This window comes from Bos mutus, chromosome X (genome assembly GCF_027580195.1).
Source record: "Bos mutus isolate GX-2022 chromosome X, NWIPB_WYAK_1.1, whole genome shotgun sequence".
In the NCBI taxonomy this organism is placed as follows: Eukaryota; Metazoa; Chordata; class Mammalia; order Artiodactyla; family Bovidae; genus Bos; species Bos mutus.
The window spans coordinates 109,288,234-109,304,071 of NC_091646.1; the positions used below are offsets into that span (position 1 = coordinate 109,288,234).

At 40.1% G+C, this 15,838-nt stretch overlaps 1 protein-coding gene and 1 pseudogene across 3 annotated transcripts in view; one reads left to right on the plus strand and one right to left on the minus strand.

The window, feature by feature from the left end:
• ACSL4 (acyl-CoA synthetase long chain family member 4) overlaps window positions 1-13,367 on the minus strand; it is a 77,591-nt gene extending 64,224 nt beyond the window's left edge. For all 3 annotated transcript variants that reach the window (XM_070366143.1, XM_005905770.3, XM_070366142.1), the window contains exon 1: window positions 13,227-13,367. The gene's annotated coding sequence lies outside the window, so the exon portion shown is untranslated. The remainder of the gene's footprint in view (window positions 1-13,226) is intronic.
• Window positions 4,785-5,553, plus strand: LOC102277920 (ferritin heavy chain pseudogene; annotated as a pseudogene).
• Window positions 13,368-15,838: the final 2,471 nt, after the last annotated feature.

A 15,838-nucleotide genomic window follows, 5' to 3' on the forward strand; every position in this document is an offset into this window, starting at 1 on the left:
GGGGCAATACACTGCTTACTCTTCTTCAAAAGCAAAACTAAGGTCAACACAGAGGCGGTTCTGAAAACAAACGTTCTCCGTTAAGCACACATGTTGAGGTCTGATGGTTGCGTGATGGTGACAGGCCAGATTTTTAAAGAATAAGAAAAGATATTATCAAAATGCTTCCAGCACCTCAATTTGATGGTTTCCAGGGCTGCTATGCCTGAAAATAGAAGAGAAAGGTACTGAGGTTTGGCACCTGGTGCCAAGCCCACCTAGACAACATCCTGATCTTTCATCAGCAATGGGGCAGTGCTGGTAAAAAAAAAAGAAAAAAAAATTTTTTTAAGGTCAGGCAATAGCAAGACATGGCCCCAGACCCAACCAAGTACCAAACTCAAAACAAATTCTAAAAGTTTAGATCATTCCACAGAACAATTTTATGTAACTCAAATATGTAACTGTGAGGCTTTGAGACATTATTGATTTTCTTTCATGCAGCAGATAGAGGTAAGCAGTAGAGGCAACAAATCTAAGAATAGATTTTCCATCCTAAACAGATTCCTAATCACTCCTCTCAAAGCAGAAGAAACATTTCTCATGATCTCATGACAAAATGTTATGACATCTAGAAGAGACCAGACAAATAAAATGACCTTAGTGTCAAAATAGCTAGAAACGATGCAAGAGTGAAGAAATCTAGTCTAGGTTGAAAAGTAATTCTTTCAACCAGAATTAGCTGCATCAAAATGAGTTTCGTGCATTTCATCAAAGTCATTAAAATAACATATATGTGTTTCATAACAACAATCCCATATTTGAAGAAGACAAATAGAATTTTGACTCAATTTTGCAGATTTCCATTGAGGACTATGATATCATCAGATTAAACACTGCAAGGCTTCTCAATATTTTCTTAGTTTAGGGATTCAATAGGCTACAACTGGTTTCTAAAATATGTCTTTAAATTACAAACTGGAGTTGAGATTCCTAGTTTTCAAAACTCAAGGTACGTTCTGGCTAGAGACTGTATGCTCACAGCCACCTCCCACTCCTTTGGTCATGCCCTAGTATAGCATCCACCTCCTCTTTCCTGTGGGCAATGCCCTAAGCAACCCGACCCTTCAGTCAAAGGCAGAGAGGGCGGTGGACAACAGTCTTCATCAGTTGAGGACAATTAGAAGCAAGATTAATAGGAAGCACTTCCTCCTTGTGTTTTTTAGTCATGTCCAACTTTTGTGACCCCATGGACTGTAGCCTGCCAGGCTCCTCTATCCATGGGATTTCCCAGGCAAGAATACTGGAGTGAGTTGCCATGCCCTCCTCCAGGGGATATTCCCAACCCAGCAGTTGAACTGGAGTCTCTTGCATTGGCAGGCAGATTCTTTACCACTGGGCCACCAGGGAAACACGCTTCCTCCCTAAGAAGTTAAAAAAAAAAAAAAAAAACAAAACACCCTACAATCTTTAAGGGTTAGGGGTTTTATGAGAAAAAGATCAGTGGTCTGAAAGTTGAGTTAGGAACAACTCCACCATTTCACCACATGTATATCATTGCAATCATACGCCAATCACTCCACACAAACATTTCATATAACCAAAGAACAATGGCTCAAATGCAGGGTACTGCTGACATAGGACAGAGATTAGGTAACTATCTGAGCACTGGAATATTCTTCTCCCAAGAGCCAGGTAGAACAGTCTTCTTTTGCAGACTCCTTATACTTACAGTGACTGCAAACAGACCCTACTGAGCTAGGATTCAAGTCAGCCAGCAGGACTAGTGCACGTGTCTTTACAACTGCAGTGAACAATTTGTACTTCTGGGGTTGAGAATCATCATCCCTGATTCAATTCTACTCAGTCCTGAAAGAAAGACTGGAATAGTGAGGTTGGGGAACTCCATTTCAAAACAAGAATAAAAAACAGAGAATGGAGATTCACCAGGAGGTTTCCATTTTGCACTTGTCTTTTCTAAAGTTACTTGTAAAGAAGTAAATTATTTGGGGGGGGGGATACTTCCTAAAGAAAGCTACTCCCTTATTAACAGTTTAATTCTCAACGATCTCCTGGTGATTAAGAGAATATTAAAATTAATGTACATAAGGGCATAAATTAAAAACTTGCTTCTACATAAAAATCCTGGCCTTTACACTTGACACTAAAAACCAAATCGAAGGAAAGGGATCCCAAAATTTCTGGTGGAAAATCTGAGTTGTATAATATCCTTCCAAGTTCAGTCATTTTGCTTAAAAATGTATAACATGTAAATATATTTGAATGAATATGCTAATACTGACATTTCTTTCTACTGAGGGAAATAAACACTACACATTTTCCCATCTGCAGGTCGCTATAATTCACCAAACAGTGAGCCTGAACCCTGCCTTTTCTAGTTTCCAGAGTATGTAAACCACTTTCTTCACAGATATTCTAACCTACTTCTGTAAGGAAATGCACAGAGAAATCCCAAATATTTTACTAAAGGCTTTAAACCATTCTAGACTAACCTGCAACTGACCAAATCCCGAAGGTTTCTGTGGTTCCAAGTATAAGAATACCATTATCCCGGCCTGCTTTTCTCTTTTCTACTCTATTTGTCTGAAACACATTCATCTGACAGTTATTTATGGCTAGTTCTGCTCAGTTCCACCCCTGAGTCAAGTTACGGTTTTTCAACTATTCTTTGAAGCTACTTCTCAACTTAGCATCTTCAGCAGTCATGGAGAACAGAGCACCTTTTACTTGGATGCATCCCATGAGATACTAGTGCTAGTTGTGTCTTCTTTTCTGTTTCCAAAGCCATAACTGAACTTTAAGCTCATTCAACCAAGTTCCTGTTTCCTGTCTGTGGGAAGTTTTCAGCTTTCAGTTTATTTGAAAAGCAGAAATGACTAATATATTCTGAGAAAAACGAATGATCACCATTTCATAGGGAGCAGCTCTGCCCATTTTTGCAGACCTTTTTTTTTTATGACATCACCTGGGTACCCCCAGGGGAGTGGTCCTCCAAAACTCTGTCATTTCTTTTTTTAACAGTATTAGAATGCTTCAGGCACATGTTGAAGGTAATAAACAGAATACCTAAGAGAAAACAGGTATTTCACCATGCCTTCCACTGCCTTAACTTCCTAACAATCACTAGAAGCCCCCATAAATGTTTCAAATACCTCTGTTAAAAGTCTCATCTCACACACACCTGTCATTACTCAAGTGAGAAGTGGGAAAACTCTATTCTGCGTGCATGCTTAGTGGCTCAGTTGTGTCTGACTCTGCGACCCCATGGACTGTCGCTGCCAGGCTCCTCTGTCCATGGGATTTTTAGTCCCCTATAAAATCTTCAAACTTCACAGTGCCTATGAAAAAAAAAATCCTCTTGCTGCAAAATCAATTCTAGAAAGGCCTTGGAGAATGGGGTGCTATTTCAATCACCATAACGAAAATATGAGCAGCTACACTGGGCCATCACATTAACACCACTGTCTACAAGGTAGAATATTCTTTTGTTAAATACTCTATTGAATTCATCATAAAGTATTTTCACCTCTAAATCCCACAGTATAAACTCAGAAGTGGTTATAATGAGCCTATGGCAGATGTGCTTAATAAATGCTTCTCGATGACATATGAGCAGAATACATACTATACAAATCAAACTTGGTCCTGCAACACATTTCTCGTAATGTTCAATTTTACTGTAGACTGAGATACCATAGACAAAGATTCATGTTGCCACAGACACCCAGATTTTCTTTACTTTTATAAGCTGCAAAAGAACACAACTACGCCCACACATTCACCAAAAATTCGTCAGAGCGGTTGGTTTTTCTTTGAACCAAAATAACTGTTCAAGCTCAGTTTTAAAACCTTCATTAAAACCAAACCCCACCCCAAAAGATCCCTAATGACCTTTTAATATACTGTACTTATATATCATTACTAGTAACTACAACTTAAACAACATGCATAAATTCAAAACAGAACTGAACTGGTTTAACATTGAGAATTTTTTCATTCCTTGGTTATTTACTTTTGGTGGCCATGACTTTGCTTGAAGATTATAGTTTGTCCCAGAAATCAGTTATTTTAAGTGGAACACTATGTTTACCTGGCATGTGGTTGTTCTTTTTCCCACTAGTATGTCTTTTTCACTTATTCACAGTTATCGATCATGAAAGATGCTCACTGTATAGAGTCCAGTTAAAGGAAGCAAGTTACAAATCAGCATGTACACTAAGAACCCTTCTTTTGTAGAAAGAAGATACATATGTTCGCACACGTGCGTGTGTGTGTGCATGCAAGTGTCCATACATGTATGTACACAAACATGTGCCCAGAAGTTGACAATAGATCTCCCTGGGTATGGCATTATGGCGCTTTTATTCTTTTTTTATACTTATATTTTCAGTGCAGAACATTCAGAAAATACAAATAGTTTTAAAAATAATGTTCTTCCTTTGTTAAAGTACTAAGTACTCTCTAAATACAAGGCATTCACCCCATTTCTAGCACAATGTTACTGTATAAAGCACAGTGAAGAAACTGCATTGTAAATATCCTTCAATGTGTAATGTTGCATATGAAGAATCTGTAAAATTACTATCAAAAGGGTAATCATATATTAAAATGCATTATAGACAGTCTTAGCAGAGAATCGCCGCGGTTTCCTGCTTCAACAGTGCTTGAACGGAACCCGGCGGTGGGGTTCCGTTCAAGCACCCCGGCCGGCCGGCCACTCAGAGCCAGCCCTCGTCACCACTTGACAGCACCCTCCGACGGGCCCAAGGTCCCCGCCAATTGCTCCAGCGCCGCTCGGCCGTCGCCGCCACCACCACCACCACTGCCCGTTTTCAGCCGCCCACCATGACGACTGCATCCCCCTCGCAGATGCGCCAGAACTACCACCAGGACTCGGAGGCCACCATCAACCGCCAGATCAACCTGGAGCTCTACGCCTCCTATGTCTACCTGTCCATGTCGTACTATTTTGACCGTGATGATGTGGCTTTGAAGAACTTTGCCAAATACTTTCTTCACCAATCTCATGAGGAGAGGGAACATGCTGAGAGACTGATGAAGCTGCAGAACCAGCGAGGTGGCCGAATCTTCCTTCAGGATATCAAGAAATCAGACCGTGATGACTGGGAGAATGGGCTGACTGCAATGGAATGTGCGCTGTGCTTGGAAAGAAGTGTGAATCAGTCACTACTGGAACTGCACAAACTGGCCACTGAAAAAAAATGATCCCCATCTGTGTGATTTCATTGAGACTCATTACCTGAATGAGCAGGTGGAAGCCATCAAAGAATTGGGTGACCACATAACCAACCTGCGCAAGATGGGGGGCCCTGGATCTGGCATGGCAGAGTACCTCTTTGACAAGCACACCCTGGGACACAGTGAGAGCTAAGCCTCAGGCTGGTTTCCCACAGCCACAGGGGTGACTTCCCTGGTCAGCAAGGCAGTGCATGCATATTTGGGTTACCTTCATCTTTTCTATAAGTTGTAACAAAACATCTACTTAAGTTCTTTCTTTAGTACCATTCCTTCAAATAAAGTAATTTGGTACCCCCCCCAAAATAAATAAAAATAAAATGCATTATAGAATTGTATAGGGTAAAAAGTATAAGTATCTCTATAATGCCTTCCTCTTACACCACTCCCTTTTGCCCTAGAGATAACCATGCATGGTGCCTATCAGTCACACCTCTTTGTATTATCCATATGCATGGCAAGGTTTTGTCTTTTTTAGATAGGTGGATTCATGGTATATGGAGTGTTATATAATTCCCTCCATCCTTTAACAACATATTTTGGAACTCCCATGTCCATTTATATAGGTCTAAGGGATTTCTTTCCTTTAATAGCTTCATATTATTCCACAGAACAACATGTTATTATTTAAGTCATTCCCCTTCTGATGGACATTTAGCTTGCTGCCAAGTTTTCACTGTTACCAAGGTTCATTGCTTTGAAATCTTGTATTTATTTTTATACAAATGTGCAGATATTTACCAAGAATAGCTTTCTACAGAATTACTGGGTCAAAAATATATGCACATTTAAAAATGAGAGGATTTTGGCACTCTATCAAAAAGCTACACAATTCACACTCTCATTAAAGTGTATGACAGTGCCCATTCCTTTCTAAAAGTGGATATTACAGTTTTTGCCAATGTATTTGGTAAAAAAATGATTTTCATTTCCCTAATTACTAGAGTGAATTTGAGCATCTTTTCTTTTTGAATCATTATTTCAATTTCTTTTCTTTTTTTGTAAAGGCCAATTCACAACCCTCTGCCACTTTTTCTAACAGGTACCTTTTATTTATTGATCTGGAGGAGCTCTTTACATAGCATAGATATTATATAGTAGAAACCTTTTAACCTAATTTTATTTGGAACACAATTAGCTAATTTAAAAAGTCAACTAAGGTGGACAATCATAAAAAAAATATGCTCATGACAAACATTTCATTTTATCTTCATTTTATCAGTGGTAAATGTACACTCATTCATCAAGTTTTTGATAAACGGCCAGAAGGCCAAAACCTTTCTTTAACTCCAGGCCCACTGACTGTAAATAAATTTAAACTGAATTCTTAGATAATGCAGAACTTCAAAGAACTTAAAAGATACCTGTAAGGAACTATTAGTGGAGAACACTTCAGATTTATATATATATTTTATACAAATCTTTTATCATTGTCTTACACACACCTAATTATACACTTACAACTTGCTTTCATCAACTCATTTCATAATATACCATTTGTTTTGTTACAATAAACCTATCCCCCAACTTCAACTATCATCTGTATTTGCTGAATTTTATTTCTTTCACATCTCTATGCACTCTGCACCTCAACTCCTATATAATTTGAAGCAAATCCCAGACATCATATCATTTAATATGTAAATTTTCAGTAAGAACTTCAATTCCTCACTACTCAGATTGTATCGAGTTATATGAAAATAAATTTTATATTTACAAAAACAAGAACAAGCACAGTAATTCATAATAAAATAATTCATATTTTTAATTTAATTATTTTAATTCATAATAATTCAGTAATAAAAGCATCTGTTGTATTGGTGGGTTCACAAGCCTGGCGTACCAGATACCAAGTGTTCAGTTCATAGTGTGTTTTACAAAACAAACGAATAGCATTTAATATGGTGGGTCAGTTAAGTGGAAGTCAGTAAAAGCTCCCATGGCATATATAGAAATTATTTTCCTGCAGCCTGTCATATGACTTTTCAACTTTGTTATGGTGTGTTGTGCTTTCCAGAAGTTTTTAAAACATATACATATATTTTTCAAAAATACATCTTTAACTTATTTTGGAGTATGATGTGAGGCAGGGACCCATCTCTTTCCAAATATACAGTGAAACAGTCCAAACTCAGTTTCCATTTTCAACCTTACTTGTAGGTGGGGCATTCAAAAGAACTAAAGTATGAACTTCTAACTTACAAAAGGAAGCTGTGCACACAAAATAATAAACCAACAGTCTTAAGTTCAGCTTGACAGGCTCAAACTACTATGTATTTAAAGATCGCAGTAACTTTGGGAGGAGGAGCAACAGAACTGCCATACCTGGCTGTCATTACCACTCTGGCACACAACAGAATCTCCAAAGGATATGGCGACTAGATAGGCCTCCTTCTGAATCTCACCAGTTACCAAACTTGCAAACTGACATTCACACTGAAAGAGCCCACACTTGACAAAAACAACAAAATCAATTTTTCCAACTCTCCATCCATTCCTTAATGCTGCCCCTAGGATCAGTGCCTTTGGACACAATAAAGAAAATGAATACACTCTTCCAAACCACAATTTCCACATGGAAATATACCTAAGAGGTACTAAAAGTCAAGGTAACATTTGTTAAATTTCTTTTAAAGCATAGAGACTCAATAATTTATTATAAGGTTGCTTTATCTCTGGGCAAACTTTTTGTGTAAAGGACCAGAGAGTAAATTGACTTTCAGGGCCGTTAAGTTCTCTGTTTCAACTCTAACACTGTATTTTGAATGCAGCCAAACAACACATAAATGAATGGATGTGCCTGTATTCCAACAGAAACGTATTTACAAAAACAGGTGGTGGGCAGGATTTCGTCACAAGCAGTACTTTACCCACCACTGTCTCACACCAATGATTGATCTCTTCCAACTAGGAATCCACTATCTTGGCTATAAATTTATTGAGCAAATATTGTGACACTGAAGGGACAATTAATAATTTAAGTGCCCCCTTACAGAAATGAATACTCTTAAAAATCAATCACGAAGCTTTTCCTTAAGTTCTTCTCAAACATGAGCACATATATTTTTCAAAATAACACTTGTAAGCTACCTTAAAACTAATGCTTATTTTCAAAGATAATTAAAATGAACATTAAATAGCTACTATAAAAGAAAAACATACAGTCTAGACAGACAAATTCAACATTCGATTCATTATTCTGAGCAGAACAAGCCTACTAAATCTATCATCATATTCACAACTTCACTACTCAAAATGCAGAAGCAGACTTTCAAAGTACATTTAAATGAGAACTCAAATTTTTTTCTTTGGATTACTTACCAGAAATGTTGATTAGAAACTACACAGTTTTGCCAAAATATTTTAAAATTAGAAAGTGAAACCAAAAATCTCCTTGGCATATGACACATATACTTAATTTTAAAATATTAATTTTAATGTTACGGTGACTGCCTGGTAATATAGAAATTATAGTTTTAAGGCACAAAAGGATGGCAGCCATTTTCATCCAGTGAGAATATGTATAAGTATGGATTCACACTCTAAGCCATCAAGGTCACTTGTTTGAAGAATACATCTGAGCTCCAGGAATGCTCAAAGAAAAAAACATGTTCACACTGCTCACAGAAATACTGGATGTTATATAGAACAGCAAGGAATAAAATTAAATAACAAAGGTACATAAGATTCCTTCACACTATCCGTAAGAGGGAAAACTGACAAACTGGACCTCATCAAAATTAAAGACTTTTATTCTGTGAAACTTGCCTATGAAGAGGACAAAAACGCAAGCTGCAGGCTGGGAGAAGATATTTGCAAACCACGTGGCCAACAAAGCACTAGTATTGAGAATTATATAAAGAACTCTCAGAACAGTAAAAAAAAAAAAAAAAAAAGTCCAACTAGAGAATGGAGAAAAGACATGAACATACATTTCACTGATGAAAATACAGAGAGAGCAGATAAGCACATGAAAAGATGTCCAACATCATAGCCATTAGGGAAATGCAAATTAAAACTATGACAAGATATCACTGTATATATATATATATATATATATATATATATATAGGAATGGCTAAAAATAAAAAATAGTAACAACTCCAAGTGCTGGCAAAGATGAGAACCATTCATGCATTGCTGAGGGAATATAAAATAGCACAGTCACTCTGGAAAGCAGTTCGGCAATTCCTTATGAGACTAAACACCAATACAAGCATCAATTGCACTCTTGGGCAATTATCCTAGAGAAATGAAAATTTACATTCATACAAAAACCAGTACATAACTGTTCATAGGAGCTTTATTCATAACGGGTTACAAAGTACAAGAAAGAACCAGATATCCTTCAATGGGTGAATGATTAAACTATAATACATCCACAGCGTGGAATACGACTCAAGAATGAAAAGAACTATTGATACAAGATATATTCCCTGCAAGAATCTCCACACAATTACACTGAGTGAAAAAACACCAATCAGGCAAAGAAAACACATTAGGGGTTGCCAGGGGCTCAGGGAGGGAGTGAGATGGCTATAAAAGGACATCAGAGACCTTTGGGGTGATGGAACTGTTCTGTTTCTTGACTGTGGTGGTGGTTACATGTGCTAACACTGCACAGAGACAAACTGTTGTTGTTTAGTCGCTAAGTTATACCCAACTCTTTTGCAACCCCATGGACTGTAGCTGGCCAGGCTCCTCTGTCCATGGGATTTTCCAGGGAAGAATACTGGAGGGGGTTGCTATCTCCTTCTCTAGAGGATCTTCCTGACCCGGGGATCAAACCCATGTCTCCTGCATTGGCAGGTGGATTCTTTACCACTATATATTGCCTATAGAGAAGCCCACAGAACTAAGTACACACACGCAAGTGAGTGCATGTAAAACTGGAGATCTTTGCATCAGGTGGATGGATTGTACCTGCTTCGATCTCCTTGTGATATTATGCTACAGTTATGCCAGATGTTACCACTAAGAAAATTACAGGGTATTGTTTTTTACAATTGTATGAGAATGTATAATTATCTTAAACAGCTAAAAGAGAAACAAATGAAAGGAATATATAAAACCAGTCAACGGCAGGAGTGAAAAAAACAAATCTTTCATTTTTGCTAAAGTCTCAGTAATTGAAAGTCAACGAATGGAAAGAAAAAAAAAAGGAACACCAAGAAGAGAGTCTACAGGCTACAATCAACACAATTATCTCCTCCTCCCCTGTGGAGCCTTAACTTCCCCAGGATTTTATGTCCCTGATTTGACTGTTGTTAATAAAAATAAACTGGCACACAAAACTATCTCTCCACAACCCTTACCACCATCGCCTCCATCCTGGACTATAAAATTAAACTTTGGAGGCAAAGGATTGTCTTCTCGACCATCATACCCTAGAGGCCTATGGCACAAAATAAATGACAGATGGAGGAATGAGATAAGTTGAAAGAAGGAACAAATGAATGAATGAATGAGATGCTTGCATATTCTTTTCAAGTTGCCTAGCCAATTACAGTTACAAGGCAGTCTGTATACATTCCCATACACATTTCTTAAAAGCCTTGAACCTTTAAAGAAAAATAAAGTGTGGTATGCACACCCTTCACTTGCAAGCAGAAGTGAACAATACCTGACTTTTGTAGACTATATATAGTCTACAATATAGTCCCAATATATAGTCCCAATAGTCCCAATATATAGACTTTCACATAGAGTAATTCATTTGATATGGATGAATTAAGAATTATGGATATATAGATTGGAACTAGTATAAGCAGATCTTTGAGAAAAATGTTCTAAATAACTAAGGACTTAACTAATGATTTACGGCACAGCCTTAATGCAAACTGTGATAGATATGTATTGTCAAATTAGGGGACTTATGCAGATTATTGGAGAAGGCAATGGCAACCCACTCCAGTACTCTTGCCTGGAGAATCCCATGGACGGAGGAGCCTGGTGGGCTGCAGTCCATGGGGTCGCTAAGAGTCGGACACGCCTGAGCATCTTCACTTTCACTTTTCACTTTCATGCACTGGAGAAGGAAATGGCAACCCACTCCAATGTTCTTGCCTGGAGAATCCCAGGGACGGTGGAGCCTGGTGGGCTGCCATCTATGGGGTCTCACAGAGTCGGACATGACTGAAGCGACGTAGCAGCAGCAGCAGCAGCATGCAGATTATTCTGACAACATCAAGACCCTTTTACAGATGCAAAAATGAAGTGAGGTAAAGTGACTTGTTCAAGGTTATACATTTAGCTACCACTGGAACTGCACGTCAGCCTCTCCAGAGTCCCAATTCATTTCTCTTCCCACGGAATTGGGCAAGCCTCTTCTTTCTCCACCCATCCTGCCCCTACCCAAAACACTCAAAAATGTTCTTCTGAATCACTTATTTTTAAAATCAGTGCTTTAGGGGGAAAAATTGAATTTATTCAAGATGTTTATTGTTGCATTACACCTTCTGTGGATTTTTAGGTGTCAAATTACTTCTATCAGAACAATAAGGTATTTTATTCTATGTTGGGAGAAGAATAACAGCTCAGTGTTTCATCCTCTGCCAAAATGGCAGAAAGGGTGTTAATTCTTACAGGAGTTTTAGGTGTTTCACACTTCTTTTCAATCTAAAAGATGAGCTATTTTATAATTCAAGGAAGAGGCCTCACACTATGCAAATCTTAATTGATACACTCATTGACAGTACAGACATTGGATATCTCCCTACAAACTTATGCATCAAGAGCAATTAAAAGGATTTGTTATAATATAAAAGATATAAGTAATATAAACTAATATAAGTACTTATAAGTAATATAAAACCTAATGTGACAAGCAACTACTGGGAAACGTGGATTTCATCAGGTTAAATCTCCCTTACGCTGCAACACGTTACAATACTAAGCATGAATTCACAGGTCTTAAAATCAAAATACTAGAAGGAACCTTCGTTCAACACCCTCAATTTTGTAAATGAGCTAACTGAGGCGTTGATTAAACCATTAACCAATAGAGCAGACTGCTTACTTTTTCAGAGGGACTTATTTAAATGCCATTTCGCCGTTGTTTCTTAGAGCGATGATTGATTCTTTTAACGTGAAAAGAGCGATTAGAGCAAAGTCATTTCAAGAGGGTGGAAAAAAATGCCTTTGAAAGAGGAGATGCTGGAGTGAAGAGGAGAAATGACGTCTTATTTAAAATATGTAACCCCTTAATGGTGGTTAGGCAGTGAATCATATTCTCCTCGATTTTTCTCTGTGCTATAGACATCGACCACAGTTCTTTCTGTAGGGCACTTGAATGAGAGGAAGAGGAAGTGAATAAAGCTGATGCTAAATATACAGCACCCACGGAGGGCAGGGATGTAGATAGGTAGGACAGGAAAAAATAAGAGCATGCTTCTGCTAGAAACTAGTCATTTTCTAACCTACCTAAAGATAGGAAGCTAAGAGGATATCGGAAGCAAGGGCATCCTTCAAATTCGAAGGGCGGATGCTTCTAGAGCCAGAAAGAGTCCCAAGCTCTCAGATATAGAGCGACTCGAAACGGACAAAATGGAGTTGAGGTCCGGGGGCGTCCTAAAGGTCGTTTGGAGGTCTGGCGAGTCCCTGGTGTGCTCACTGGGGAAAGGTCATGGCAAAGCCTAGCACCCCGATCAGGAAGAGCTTTTGGCCCTCGAGGAGGCGGTGAGTGGCATGAAGAGGCAGACCAGGGTCTCGAAGACCCCACACCTCAGCAATGGAGATGATGCCGGCATCTCGGGAAATCTTCCCAGCCCCGGAGGAGGCGGGCGGGTAAATCGCCCAGGCTCTAGAAGAAAGCGAACGGATTTCGGGAACAGGAACGTCCCCCCCCACACCCCGCCCCACGTCCTCTGGGCTCAGGTGTGGGACGGTGGCGCGGCCAGAGCGGGGGGCCTGGGACATAGCAACGGGGTAGAGGTGCCGGGGCCGGAGCCTCTCCGATTACGGCTACTTACCCGAGGCGCTGCCTGTGGCGTGTTCGCAGCCGGCGGGGACTCGGCACTCCAGAAGCCGGCGGAAAGGAGCCGCGTGCCCGCTAGCGCTGGGATGAGGAGGGGCGCGCCGCGGACGCCGGAGAAAAAGCCGCAGCAGCGCGCGCGCACCCGGAGGGCCAACGGAGGCGGGGCGAGGCGCAGCGCCGCGCGGGCCCGGAAAAGACGCGCCCGGAGGGGCGGGCGGAGCGGGGGCGCGCGGTGGTGTGGCACAGCCGGCCGAATCGCGGGCGACGGCCCGCTCAGCCCACCCACGCTCCCGCCTCCGCTCACCCCGACGTCAGCCGAAAAGGAGGGGCGGCGAGGGCCGTTAGAACGCGGGGGGCGGGGGGAAGTGCGGGGGAACCGAGTTGGTTAACGGCTCCTCGCTGGCTTGCCTTAGGGTCCAGCTCCCGCACCCGCCGCCTGGTGATGGAGCTTGTTTTGGGGAGGTTCCGGCGCTTATCTGATTTCCGCGAGCTACCCCATGGGCCCACGCCCGTACCTGCGCTCGCTTTCCCAGAACTCCACCCTAGAATGAAAGTTCCCCTCGGGTCATATTCCAGCTGCCCTTTCAAGATACTCATCTTCGGACTTCACTACTCTTTAGAGAGGAATCTTAACGTTCTTTGCCTAAGACATCCTGCCCCTCCAAGCCCCACCTAACGCATCTCTATCGCGCCTCTCACTGCGTTAAGACCCCATACAGCCATCCCCACTTATGAAATATCACAAGAATGCAGGGTTTTCACTTTATGCCTTGTGTTTCTACGATGGTGTTGTGGCAAAAAGAGCTCACAACCGATAAGGAAATGTCACCGCAGCACTGTGACATCTTACTGGCCCTTAATCGTTGCTCCTAAGACAGTCCTACAAATAATCTTCCCAAGAGATTCAAGAAACTGCTGTTAAAAATAAAATGCTGGCGAACTGCCTTGGGGCTTCAAAAGAGACCGTAATTGTAAATAAGCCACGACAAACTGCCAAGAATATATCACCAAAAGAAAGAAAATGCCAGTATTCTTCCAGTTCCCTGATGTTTAATGGAGAACTAGCTTCCTTTTCTTGCTAGGCATGGACGTGTCATTTCACTGTTTTTCACTTTCCCATATAATTATGGGACGTAACAACGCATGTGTGTTTGCGTGTGTGTGGTGGGGGGCGGGGGGGCAACTCAGATTACAGGCTAGAGTTGTTCTTAGACTTTAGTATGCATCTGAATCATCCGGGGTGCTTGTTAAAATATGGATACCTGGATCTGAGTGGGACTGAGAAACTTGAATCTTTAATAAGCATCTCAGGTGACACTATAGGTGGTTGGAAGCCCGCAATTGGAGAGCTGAGAGCTGCAGCCTTTATACGTTACTTCTTTGAAGTGGGATTACTCATCCAATTTTCAACAGGCCCACCCACTTATATATAATATGCCTATGAATATTGCTATGGCAGTCATATAACTTCTTTTTTCAAGACTGACCTAGAAAGTTCGGGACTTCAAACAACAAGTTTAATTGTCATGTTTATTTATGAGATCTTGTTGTAATACCAGAAATAAGTAATCATTTGTCATCTATAAAATTCACTGGGCACCAACAGCATACAGAGGACTGTCAAGTATAGTAAACACAAACGAAATCAAACAAATGATCACCCCTGCCTTCAACAAACTTAGTGTCTAGTGATGGAATGAAAACACAGAGAACAGACCCAGTAGACCACATAAATCAGACCAAAAAAAAAAAAAAAAACAACAACCTCGTAATGAAAGTATATACTTTTGTCAGTTTCCTTTACTAGCAGGCATTTAGCCCAGAATTTTTCAGTTGGGTAATTTTTTCTTAATACTGAGCGCAGGTTGCTAAAGTTCCTCCAGCTTTAGAAGGTGTAAAGGAAAGAACCTGAAGCTATCAGTTTTTGTTTGTATGTATGAATCTGTGCATATACCTACCTATGTATAAGCATGTCTGTAAATACAGATACAGAGATATTTATCAGACCAAGAAACTAGTTGTATTTTTCAAGATCTTTATCACATGCTAGTCATTCATGCTAACAGTTCTGGCTACCTTTATCATCTGCCTTTTCTCACCTTTTCCTTTCTAGTTAACCACACTCAGGACGAAGAGGATAGAAGGATCTCCAAAAAGGAAACCAAGTGTATCCACGCTGTTTCTAGCTGCTTTTTTTCACTTTTTCAAGGTCAAAATAAACTGCTTAATTTCTTGTCATCAGAAACCCTCTAGAAGTGTACTACCCAGAAGCAAAACATCCCCCAAGCCACCTGTCTGACATTTTAGAGAGAACATTTGCATCATTGTTTACTAGTTTGGAAGACGTGGGATTATTATCCCTATTTTACAGATAGAGAAACAGATGCAGGTTAAACGACTTGTCTAGACATACAACTAACCAGTAGCAGAGCCTGGATTTCCCATCACAATTATGATTCCTAGACCAGGGTGCTTGCACTACATCAGGCTTCCTAGGTAATAAGTTTTACCCAGGACAACCAGTCCAATTAGAAACAGAAGAGAGAAACATATAAACATGGAGAAAAGTTAGTAAAATGTACAGTGCAATTGACAGATTCAACATGC